The sequence below is a fragment of the Paramisgurnus dabryanus genome, chromosome 3, assembly GCF_030506205.2.
Source record: "Paramisgurnus dabryanus chromosome 3, PD_genome_1.1, whole genome shotgun sequence".
Taxonomy (NCBI): Eukaryota; Metazoa; Chordata; class Actinopteri; order Cypriniformes; family Cobitidae; genus Paramisgurnus; species Paramisgurnus dabryanus.
Window position 1 is genome coordinate 25,515,843 of NC_133339.1, and position 13,832 is coordinate 25,529,674.

Consider the following 13,832-nt stretch of genomic DNA (forward strand, 5'->3'; position numbering starts at 1 on the left):
GGCCTTACTTAGTCAATATTAAAGATATCAAGGTAATTTTTTACAGAATGTTGTTCACATTGTGTAGGATTTATAGAAAACAGTAAATACTGGAACATGAAGAAGATTTTATACACAATTTTATGTCATTTGTTCAGTAATGTCATTTTTATTGCAAAGATGACATTGTTTGAGATGTCTTTGTTATGACAACTTGACATTAACCAATACATTATAACCAAGACGACATAACTGACCACTTTTTACCAGTGGCACAAATATAATTTGTCATTAAAATGTCATTAAATTGTTAATACTATGTCAAATAGTTTTATTACAGTGTCATGAATATTCTTCATAATATTTTTTAAGGTTCCTCCAGGTGTTAGAGAAATAAAATCAATCATCCAATAATAATAATAATAATAATTAATTTTTATTGCATTTGGCGGCCATACAACAATGGGTTAAGCCATGCAGCTCATGCAGTCCACATCACTGACAAACAGTTAAATATATTAAATTAATTCAATGCTTTGTTAGTTTTTTCCTCTATGTCAGAAAATTTCAGAACCCTCTGTCTTAGGAAGTTTTGTTAGTTGTCAGTTTTTTTATGTATTGTGCATATAAATATAATCTTTTGACGTTTCTGTTGCATTTTGTTAAGGTATTTAAAATTATTTGACATAGTATTAACACTTATTGACATTTTAATGACAAGTTCAATTTGTACCACTCTAGTTGAGGTCAAGAAAAATATTTACAGGTATGATGCTGTTATTAAACTATTTGACAGAGTATTAACATGTAATGACATTTAAATGTTAACCCATAAAGCTAGGTAGTTTCTTAAGTTTGATAATTATTCTGCTATATCATGCTTATGACAGATTTATGACAAGTTATGTTTTATAGGTTTTATAGGTAGTCATAACATCTCAAACAATGTCATCTTTACATTAAAAATGACCTAATTGAACAAATGACACTACACAGTTGTCATAATTGTGCATAAAATCTCCTTCATGTTCATGACACGTATCATGTCATCATTATGAAGGTATATCATGTCAGTCTTATGAACACCGCTTCTAATAAAGTGTTACTGAATATGAGTATTTTTTTATTCATTAAACATCATTACATATTTCTACCTATAAACTCTATATTCAGAACTAGTTCTGTGTTGAATACTATATATATATATTTATTAAAATGACATTTGTATTGGTTTCCCAGTGTTAATCTATTATGCCATACATGTATTTATAGTTGGATAACCCTTTAAGGGGCCCATTAAGATGAGAAAACAGTGGAAAGCAATGGTGGGAGAGGCCATAAGGGCTTGTCCACTCTAGTTAGGAAGATTTTGGACAAAACTTCATGAACCATTTGTGTCTCTTCAGTATTAATCAATCCATTGATCTAATTGATGGAGAATTCCACTGAGTGCATCATAGAGAGTTCCTGTGCCGGTGTTAAGATATGACAAATGGGATGATGAGCTATAATCAGTCTCAATTTAGAGAGCAGAGCCAAACTGAACTCACAATGTGACTGTACAACAAATAATAAGGCGGGTTCAACTCATGTGAATAAAGTTATCGATCGTGAGATAGAAATTAGTGCTTATATTTACAAATGCTCATGCGCTTTTGTTTTTACAAAGCACTCACTTCCCTAATTGGAGGTTTTGTAGCATTAGTTTGTTTATATTGCTAATGACACGCATCTGCCTAGATTTTCAAATAACAAAAAGCTTTCGGAGCAAGCGTGCAAGAATACAAGACGTCTATGCTGACATATATAATACTCTTATTAGATTTCCATACATTTGCTGTGCCCTTAAATGTACTGCCGGAACCAAGTGATTTGTGTGCGTTTAAAATAAATCAAGCTTGTAGTCACTATGGGTCTCAAAGAGAACATTTAGTCCATTTGCTTTTGACACCTTTCGTCAGGTTGCAGGAGCCCTTTATTTTCTTTTGAATAAATCCCATCATGCCTTTATTCATCACTGATACTATAGACTGTTTCAGCAGTAACAACATAAACAAGCCGCTGTCGCGGTCCGCACCTAACTTCCGGTAAACTCCGCTAATAATAATAAATAACAACAAATTCTTTAAACATAGTTTATTTATATAACAAGCAAACAAAACAACACATAGATTACCTAGGAAACCAAAACATTTGTTATTTTCGACGAGGCATTTGTTCAAGAGATCAGTTTAGCAACTAGTCAGACCATTAAAAAACGAAACCGGAAGTAAGGTTCGAATCCAGACGTGTATCACGTGCGTCCGATGAAACCATCTATATGTGACATAAACTATCTGGCTTTTGATCTGGTAAGGGGTTTGTAAAAATAGATAAAACATCATTTAAAATGAAGTATTATATTGAGTTGGAGATGTATCTGGCCACCAACAACTGCTACAGCTTCACCAGAACACAGCAGACCATTAGATTTATTAAAGGGCTCCTAATGTGTTTTCAGCAATACAAAAATAGTCTCTGGTATCCCCAGAATGTGTCTTGTTAAGTTTCAGCTCAAAATACACCACAGATCTTTTATTAAACGATGTTGAACATGGCCATTTGTGGATGCAATGAAAAACACGCTGCTGTTTTTGTGTGTTTTTCTTTTAATGCAAAGAAAGCTTCTGTTCCCCTCCCCGTTTGCAAAGTAGGTGGTAGATCGCTCACACATGGATTACATCAAAACATGTATCTCTGGCAGAAGGTTGAACTACGGGCTTATAAGGCAGAGTCTGTGAGCGGTCATGGGTGGGGTGTAATCAATGTGACATCACATTGATGGGGATCCCCAACATCCTGTTTTAATGCGGTTTAAAGGAAATTACATAAAGAAGAATAGATGGATTTGTATAATAACAGGATGTTTCCACACACACACACACACACACACACACACACACACACACACACACACACACACACACACACACACACACACACTGGTGACTCATTTTCTTCTAGAAACACATTTAAAGGTACATTTTTTAGGTTTAGGGGCCTTAAAATTATTCTTTGAATTGCCATACACAATCTAAAAAAGTTGGGAAAAATGTGACCAGTCACGGAAAGTAGGGACACAAGTCGGATCTGGGCATTTTGAGTTATTCACAGATTCTGAAAGTGCAGTTTCTAAGCTTTCCAACGATGTGTAACACATGGAAATCTGATAAGATTTGGAGAAGTTGTGGCCATTTGAATATAGGAACTCAGAAATACTCAAACCGAGAAAATCGAGACGAAAGGGACTCTTCTTTTCAGCTGGGGGAGACAATAGGGCTCATTTACATCTCATTTAGCTAAGCCATGCCCCCTGTAAAACCCTTTTTGAGATGTTCTAGCATCATATGTAGTATTTTATGACCAAATGACAACCCGCAAAAATAAACATGACTCTTTTACCTTTGTGGGGATCACAAGTCGAATCCAGTCTGTTTCAGATTATCCAATGACCATATTTGTCCACAAATGCGTATAATCCGTGAAATATAGATTGTTTACATCAGATTTCGCATGAATGTCTGGTAATACAATATAATATATAATCTGAAGACTATTTAAATCGTAACATGTAAGGGTATATGAGCTTACACTCCGTTAAACACATGAACCCGCCTTCAAAGTTTGTATTTAAAATAGGGGAGTAGTATAATAGATCATCCAAACAGCGCCGTCGAAAACGTGACATCCTTTAGAGAGGTTACCAATGGCTCGCTCGTTCCTCCATCAGCCAATGACTTCATGGAAAATATTGATAGACAAAACATGTAGCCAATTATATGAAGAATACAACGATATCTGTGTAACTTCTGTGTGTTTGGACTCATGCTGCGCTGCAAGAACTGACATACAGATGACGTCAAAGTACCGCGAGAGCGAGTCGAAATTAAACTACTCCGTAAGATTTCTTGAAGAGCTCTCGCGGTACTTTGACGTCTTGACTGCGGCACCCATAAAGTCAGTGACGCGGCTGACGTACGATGCGGCTGACTGTTATTTGTTCCGCCCCAGCTTCTTTTATTTTTCTTTTGTTTTGTGCGCCCGAGCTTTACAGTCTGGGGAGACGCAGGCTATAAGTTTGAAAAAAAAAAAAAACTTAGCAAACATATCTGAGGAACAGGGCAGCGCGTCACTACAGTCACGTGACTTCACGCTCGAGCCGGAAGAGAAGACAATGCTGAACAAAGTCGTAATTCTGCTATTTTTGGACCAAACTGTATTTTCGATGCATCAACACAATCTTACTGACCCACTGATTTCACATGGACTACTTTGATGATGTTTTTATTAACTTTCTGGACATGGAAACCATACATAGATTTTCAATGAAGGGGAAAGCTCTCGGACTAAATCTAACGATAAAACATCTTAAACTGTGTTTCGAAGATGAACGGAGGTCTTCCGAGTTTAGAACGACATAAGGGTGAGTCATTACTTACATTATTTTCATTTTTGGTCGAACTATCCTTATTTAGTAGTCACGCTGTTCCCTTTGGGGGCGGAGGCGAAAACACAAGCTTATACAGTATGTAAATATACACACAGACAATGACGCCCCCCGCTGCACGCTAGAATCTCCGGAAAAACAAGCCTATTTTAACCGCAAAATGTACGCTTTTAAATATACAAAAACTGCTATCTCAAACATGGAGAGGCTTCTTCGTGATCTCAACTAACAGATTCTGCAATAAAACCAAAATCACAAATTTCGAAAAAAAAACGTTGTTTCTCATTTTCTCGAAACTTGTGCTGCCGACTTGAGTCCCTGGTTTCCGTGACGGGTCACAAATATGAACAAAACCAAGAGCTAAAATGTCCATATTTGACCCAATTTTATATTACAGTTTTTTTCGATTGCTAAACGTCAGTGGGCACAACTGGAGCTACATGTGCAAAACTCTAACTACAACCTGCAATACCAAAAGTCACCTGAGCACAACTCTTAACACATGACTCAAAACAGCTCAGTTCAGCCAAACACTAAACACAACCCTCACTGAGATAACACACACTGTCACTCACAACACACTGAGAGGAAAAACACTAACATCAAACACCAATACAGAAATTACTAATTTTTATCTTTACAGTTTGAACAATTTCAGTGACTTCATACAAAGTAATATTTTCTTCAAATAATGATGTATTTATTGATTGATTTATCACATGATTTATTGAAATTTTTTGACCAGAACAATTCTTTAAGGTAAATGAAATTTGCAGTTTGCTTCAATAGTCTGTAGTAGTTTATGGAATTATAGTAATGAGGAAAAAAGGTAGAAACTAAAAGTACATACTGTAATTCAAACAAATAATTGAGGAGCTAATCCTGCCTTTCTCTAGCATCAGGCCACTACCTGCCACCCTTCTCCCTCCACGAACCCGTCTTCCTTGTTCCATTTCCAAAATTTGTCTTTCTAAGCTCTACCTATCATATTTATATAAAAAGTAATATTATATATAAATGAAATATATAAATGAAATTGGAATTTATATTTATATGAAATTGCAATCAGCAGTGTTTGAAAGGCACAAGGCTGAAATCAATTCTGTTTTGAATGTGTGGTTCACAGTTTTGACAGCAGTGTGTTAGCATTTGAACAAAGTGCTGTAAATCCACAGTGTTGTGCAGGTTGTGGTTAAAGTCATGGGATAAGTGTGTAAAGTTTTGAAAACTGTGTTTAACCAATGAAAAACGAACTAGAGTTTGGTCCACATGAACTGCTGCTGTGCAGACTGTAGTTAGAGTTTTGCACATGTGACTCCAGTTGTGCCCACTGTCGTTTAGCAATCGAAAAAAACTGTAAAACCTAATATAAACCTGGAAATAAATTTTGGAAAATCAAACTGTTGTGCCTATGAAAAAAAATGACAAAAGCAAGCAAATTCAGACAATTGGACCTTTCATCATTTAAAATAATAATTAGTAGAATGATGTCATATAAATTATGCACATTGAAGATGAGTACAAAAACTAATGAAGGTTTTTGGCTTAAGGTTGCTACAGACAACGTCTGTAGTTCAATTAATATCCTTCAGACTTGCACCGCTATAAAACTGGCACAGATAAAATATGGAGGGATTTTCAGAAGGGCTACTCTGAAGCTGAGATATGTGGGTGGGACACAGCCCTATTCTGTCTGACTGCTTGCATAAATCTCCTGTATCCATTAAAAAGCGGTCAGTGATGCAGGGCAAAATGCAATCCCCCCCCACATACACATTCAGGTTTTCTTTGTTTTGTGGGGACATTCCACAGATATAATGGTTTTTATACTGTACAATCTGTATATTATATTCCCTTTCCTAACACAAACCCTAACCCTCACAGAAAACTTTCTGCTATTTCAGATATTCAAGATACATTATTCTGTTTGATTGACAATGAAATGAAGGACAATAAACCCCACACATGGGTCACTGCAAGGTAAACAACAGCAAAGGTTAGATTTTTGTAAGTCAATTGTTGAAACAAAAAAAGAATGAAAGGAAGACCATGAAAGAGAGAGAGAGAGAGAGAGAGAGAGAGAGACAGAGAGAATGAGTACGTTCCACTATCAGGTTTCCATTCCAAGGACTTATCCAGTCCTAAAGATGGGTTTGTTTGATTTGACCATCCATCAAGTTCTGATAAGACCTTTGATTTTTCTTTCTGTGTAGCATATGTCAGGATCTGAGAGACCAATCGAAACCATGATGAGTGAGGGAACACTATCTTGTATCAACTTATACTGTCTTACACACCGAATAGTACATATTTGAATCCTAACATTTGGTTGTAGTTAAACACAGACACATCTGAGTAATTCTCACGAAATCCAGTCCAGCATCAACATTTTTAAAAAGCCCTTGAAGCCATTTTTTTTTTGCACATATAAGATTAAGGTCTGAACTTACTATAACCATTATTTTTAGAGGATTTAAAAAATATTTCCTATAGAATTATTTAAATTTTTTAGATTTTCATTATCAAAAATTATCATTACCGCAACATGATATTACATTAAATATATGCATTTATAAACTCATGTTTCGGTAATGAGAACTAAAAAGTTGTCTAGGTACTATGAAAAACAAAATTTTGACTTTTATCGGGAGAGAAAATTTAAGAACTGCTTACCTGGTAGACATCTTGAGTGTCACAGTCAATTATGTCCCTTCCAAATATTTTTTTGAAAATGCTAGTTCCTTGAGGGCTTAACCAATGATTGAAAATTGTTGCGAAGGATGAGAAAATTGGTCTTGGACACATTTATATTTCTTATTATTGTCTCTACATTTACCAATGATCACCAAACACCACATCTTTCTTTACTGTAAACGTTTAAAGTATAACATACACTGAAGGTTTTTTTTTTTTTTTTGATTTTTTAATTATAAATATTTCCATGTCAAAGAACCCAAATCCAATCATGGAAAATTTTCCCCTTAAATGTGGAAAAAACAACAAAATTGGTTTGTATGATGTCATTTAAAATCATGTGCAAAATAGTATATGAAGAGTGTAACTGTATGCTTCTTATTTGGATACTCTTACTTGGCATTTACTTTTTTTTATCAAAATGTTTCATGACACCTCATAAGTCTAATGTCGTGAGAATCACCCATCTGCTTCAAATAAAATACAAATTCTGACATTATTTACTTACGATAACAATGCTGTTTTTCAATTGGCTGTGAACCCAAAAAATAAACAGTTTGTCAGTTTGCTCATAGATTGTTATGACCAAAGTATTACTCTTCAAAATTGGGAGGTCAAGTCTGTACGAGTATGTGCTAGTTTTAAGGAACTTGTATGAGCAACAGAACCAAACATATGTATTTGCTTCATTTAAGGTAATCATCCAAGCAATGTTTTAAACATTATTTTTCTGGGTAAAAGTAATTAATTATTTAATAAAAATCATCAGACTCTATTATAATCCATTGAAAGCATAATATACAGATTTAAAACACTAAGGTTAAGCAAATATTTTTCATTTTTTTTGTGAACTGTTTCTTCAACATGCTTTGGTCAAATAACCATCCATTTAAGGAAACCGGTTGCCATTTAAGTTTTAAAACACATAAATTTAAGTACTGTGAACTTGAGTCATGTGCAATTATTCACCTATATTTAAGTAGTGTGAACTTAAATATAAGTGCATAACTGCATATGACTTCATTTGTTTAAGTTCATAGTGATCAAATGTATGTGTTTTAAAACTAATGCAACCAGGTTTACTTAAATGGTTTGAGTTGAATTAACTTTTAGGTTTTACAGTGTGCATTTAACATATGTTTGATTTAACGAAACCTGTAATAATTTATGTCATGCTACTGAAAATGAATAATGTTAGTCCTGCAGCTAGTTTCTGTGGCTTCACGTATAGTTTGCATCTTATTTTGTGCTTGTTTTCAACCTCTTTCGCCTACTGCGTGAAACATAATTTATTATAATTTACATGTCTTAATTACTGTTATTTGTGCAACATCGGGGGGCAGGAAGCTAGAAGGATTTCACTCATGTGGAAAAAAAGATTAAAGCTGAATTTTAACACACACACAACTTCAGGTTTATGGTGACACCGATTGCCTCCGAGCACATAATGAAAATTAAACAAATGACCCGTCCGCCACCATTCCCCAAAACGAGCCAGCAGGTGCACCTCATAAACTCCGTCAGTTGTATTTCATTACCTGCTATGACTAAATGATATGTAAATGCTGAAGTTATGCTCTACGATTCCTGTTGTCTTTTATGTACTGGAACGTTGGGATTTTTGGAAAGAGACTGAAACGCTTTCCTTTATGTTATAAAACTGTAATCAATCCTGCAAGGCAACACATTTCTGATGCACTTTAATTAGTGATGGCTTCTCCTTGATTTATTACCAAACCGTGATGAATTCCTCCACTCCCTCTGTGCAATCTCTTGCCCCAAATGCCAACTCATTGTGTTTCATCTCCAGGGCCGAAATTGAGCTTGTAACACCCTACCCTTTTTTTTAAGATGCAATCAAATAAGCCTTGTGTTGTGTGTTTTGCAAAGCTCAATGTGAAAAGAAGCATCCTGGTTTTCCATAACTGAATCCTGAATCCTCCTCTGTCAATGACGTAGCAACGCACTGTTCATTTAAATGACACTCCAGTCTGTGGAGGAAATGAATCTCATGTGCCATATGGAGATAGATGTAATTGCTTTTCACTTTGAGGTGCTGATAATCTGTGTTCAATGGTTTAAGGGTCATGCGCAGGTCAGCGGTCAAGTGAATAAACAGTATTATATAAAATATCCGGTAAAGCGTATCTGAGGTGTCACACAATTCTTCGGGCAGATGGCAGGTGTTCACCCCCAAAAAACCCAGTGGAAATTAAAGATGACGGATGAGAAGATGGATGGGCGTCAGTCGAGCGGTAAAATATCGCCAGATGTATGTCATTCTGTGTGATCTTCAATGGCCCAGTGTTGAAAGCTACACTCCCCCCCGCTATAGATCCTTCCCTGTAGATTTCATTCACTTCATGTTACAGGAAACACTTCACAGATGTACATTATAAAGCCACAAAGACACTAGCAGAAGTCCGTTGCATGACATCCGTCACATGTTTCATGAAACATATATTGATTAGAGAGCATACATCAAGCGCTTTGAGCAAATGTGTTCGGAGATAGGGTTTCTATAGCCTTCTGTATTATGAAGATTTTAATGTATTGACAGTGTAAAGTGTAAAAAAGACATGGTCTTAAAACAAAAAAGCATGCAGGTTTAGCTTTTCACTTGCTTTGATAATGGGGTAATGGACATCCATTGTCTTTAATAACAGAGATGAATGGAAGTGTGCCCTCTCTGTCTATTATCACACAACCGCATGAGTTTTCTGAGTGTTGCATTAGCGTAAGCTTCAGCTGCTGGCTTTCACACTGCAGGATCAATCATTTTTAATTGGACGGGCTGTTTGATCCAAGCTTAAGCTTTTTTAAACATGCTACCACAGCAAGCAGTTTTATGACTTTTAGTAAATACTGTGTAAATCAGTAGCCTAAAAAGCATAAATCTTGAACTCTCAAAAAATAAATTCATGATGTTGAGCATGATGTTCAGCTCCAGATGTAAAAATGAAAGTACAACATTTCTTATAGATGTGACAACACAGTTGCTGCATCTGAAATATACTGTGACAGTATACCGAATAAGAGGAGGTACCTACTTATCGACTGTACTATGAATTAATTTGGAAGTACTACATTCGCATTACAACAGGTTAGTCATTAACTGGAATGCCGTTAAACAAGCGCAATTTAACCACAGGGACAGCCGTTCAATGTATTTGCATTTAAATAGGACTGTGTTACTGCTTTCTGACATTTTTGTATAAAACAATGCCTCTCCTTCTTCTTCGTTGTTGGATAACTTCTCTCCCGAGGGCTCACGGGATAGCCAAGTGAACACTGAAATAACACTTTGGGATCTTGACAGAAGTAGTAGGTCATCCTACTATGAATTTGGACATACTACTCTCCTCATCGTGATGCTTTCCGCCTACTATATAGTATGGAAGTAGTTTCAGATGCAACAAAGTGTTTTCTTTAAGCCAGGAATCAGCATTTTCTTACGTACAGTGGCGGCTTGCTACTGCTCATCTGAGGGGCACTAATTCAAAATATGTTTTCGGAGTGTCATGTGTGTTGCTCGTGTTTTCAAAATATGTGTTTGTTGCGTCATGTGAACCATGTGCATCACTTGTTTTGTCAAAATAAGTGCGTGCTGCATATGCGTCAAAACCGTTTATGAAAAACAGACGCTCACGTTCTCAAAATACTCGCAAGACACTCCCTTAACAGTAAACTCTGATTACGCATGAGATTATGCGAGTATCTGGCAAATGCGAGCGTCTCTTTTATTATAAACCCTTTAGATGCATCTGCAGCAGGCACTTATTTTGACAAGACACATGATGCACACACGATCTCTCGATGTGCAGAACATACATACATGTTGTGACGAACTTCGCATCAAGCGCCCTCGTAAAAAGAAGTCACCGGCCGCCACTGCTTACATAACTAATCTTTACATTGAACTGATCAAAAGCTAGTTTTTGAGATTGTACAGTATTGTTCAAAATAATAGCAGTACAATGTGACTAACCAGAATAATCAAGGTTTTTAGTATATTTTTTATTGCTACGTGGCAAACAAGTTACCAGTAGGTTCAGTAGATTCTCAGAAAACAAATAAGACCCAGCATTCATGATATGCACGCTCTTAAGGCTGTGCAATTGGGCAATTAGTTGAAAGGGGTGTGTTCAAAAAAATAGCAGTGTCTACCTTTGACTGTACAAACTCAAAACTATTTTGTACAAACATGTTTTTTTTCTGGGATTTAGCAATCATGTGAATCACTAAACTAATATTTAGTTGTATGACCACAGTTTTTTAAAACTGCTTGACATCTGTGTGGCATGGAGTCAACCAACTTGTGGCACCTCTCAGCTGTTATTCCACTCCATGATTCTTTAACAACATTCCACAATTCATTCACATTTCTTGGATTTGCTTCAGAAACAGCATTTTTGATATCACCCCACAAGTTCTCAATTGGATTAAGGTCTGGAGATTGGGCTGGCCACTCCATAACATTAATTTTGTTGGTTTGGAACCAAGACTTTGCCTGTTTACTAGTGTGTTTTGGGTCATTGTCTTGTTGAAACAACCATTTCAAGGGCATGTCCTCTTCAGCATAGGGCAACATGACCTCTTCAAGTATTTTAACATATGCAAACTGATCCATGATCCCTGGTATGCGATAAATAGGCCCAACACCATAGTAGGAGAAACATGCCCATATCATGATGCTTGCACCTCCATGCTTCACTGTGTACTGTGGCTTGAATTCAGGGTTTGGGGGTCGTCTCACAAACTGCCTGTGGCCCTTGGACCCAAAAAGAACAATTTTACTCTCATCAGTCCACAAAATGTTCCTCCATTTCTCTTTAGGCCAGTTGATGTGTTCTTTGGCAAATTGTAACCTCTTCTGCACATGCCTTTTTTTAACAGAGAGACTTTGCGGGGGATTCTTGAAAATAGATTAGCTTCACACAGACGTCTTCTAACTGTCACAGTACTTACAGGTAACTCCAGACTGTCTTTGATCATCCTGGAGGTGATCATTGGCTGAGCCTTTGCCATTCTGGTTATTCTTCTATCCATTTTGATGGTTGTCTTCCGTTTTCTTCCACGTCTCTCTGGTTTTGCTCTCCATTTTAAGGCATTGGAGATCATTTTAGCTGAACAGCCTATCATTTTTTGCACCTCTTTATAGGTTTTCCCCTCTCCAATCAACTTTTTAATCAAAGTACGCTGTTCTTCTGAACAATGTCTTGAACGACCCATTTTCCTCAGCTTTCAAATGCATGTTCAACAAGTGTTGGCTTCATCCTTAAATAGGGGCCACCTGATTCACACCTGTTTCTTCACAAAATTGATGACCTCAGTGACTGAATGCCACACTGCTATTTTTTTGAACACACCCCTTTCAACTAATTCAACTAATTGCCCAATTGCACAGCCTTAAGAGCGTGCATATCATGAATGCTGGGTCTCATTTGTTTTCTGAGAATCTACTGAACCTACTGGTAACTTGTTTGCCACGTAGCAATAAAAAAAATACTAAAAACCTTGATTATTCTGGTTAGTCACATTGTACTGCTATTATTTTGAACAATACTGTATATTATGTATATTTCATACATCATAACTCTGTAATATTGCATACACACCGACAGCGACTACAACGACACAATCTCGTTCATTTCTATGAAAGCTTGCCGACTTCCCTGTGGCATGGGTGATAGTAATCATTGGTGACAGGAAGTGGACATGTCCCGCTATATGTCAAAGTTAAAAAAACTTTATGCAAATAATAAGCGACTTTTAGGAACAACTACCAATGGGAGTGAAGCAGTGGAGTTCACGTCAACTCTCTCTTATCAGTTACTGAAATGATGGTTAGTCTTGTTTATTATTGGTACTAGGCCAACCAATTAGGGGGCATGCACACCAAAGCTTTTACGCCTGCAACTGGCGTATTAGTGTTGGGCGATATGCCCCATTTTGAGATCTTCCTATCGTCAGCCTGTGAGATCGCCGATACACGTTAGTATCGGGGAGCGGGGGCATAGTTTACTCATTTATTTATTTGTTCATTTATTACTTATTATGCCAAGTAACTTGATTGGTGGACAAAAAAAGAACCAAGAGCAACACAGCCATAACCGCAGCCGTCTTAAAACAGATGACATTAATGCGAGTGCATTTCAGCCCAGGCGCTGTAAAATTTCCTGCGTGCCAGAAAGCGGGAACAACACTGGTTTTAAACCCTCTGTGCCCTATCGACCTCTTTAGTGCAAGGAAATGTAGGAGCTAGGGCTGCTCATTTATGGGAAAAATCATAGTCCTGATTACTTAACATGATAACTTAATGACTGTAAAAACATTTACCTGCGCGCACACACACAATTCAATGCATTTGTTTAGTGTTGTTGCAGAAGGCTACACATGTCAAGCAGTGGTGCTCTCACAGGTGACTTTAAACACACCAGCGGAACGCGATTTATATTTTAAACAACAAGGGATGTATTGCTACAAGTCCTTGAAATGGATATCATAAACAGGATTACTACTTAGTGATTAGTGATCTGACTTCGGACAGCGCACAGCTCGCAAGAGTGATAGATGCGATACTATCGTCTATCGGCACAACCCTACAGCGTATGTTATCAATTGTTTCCAATGGAAGCTCCGCGTTTTTTTAAAAGCCAGCAGCTAGCGGTTT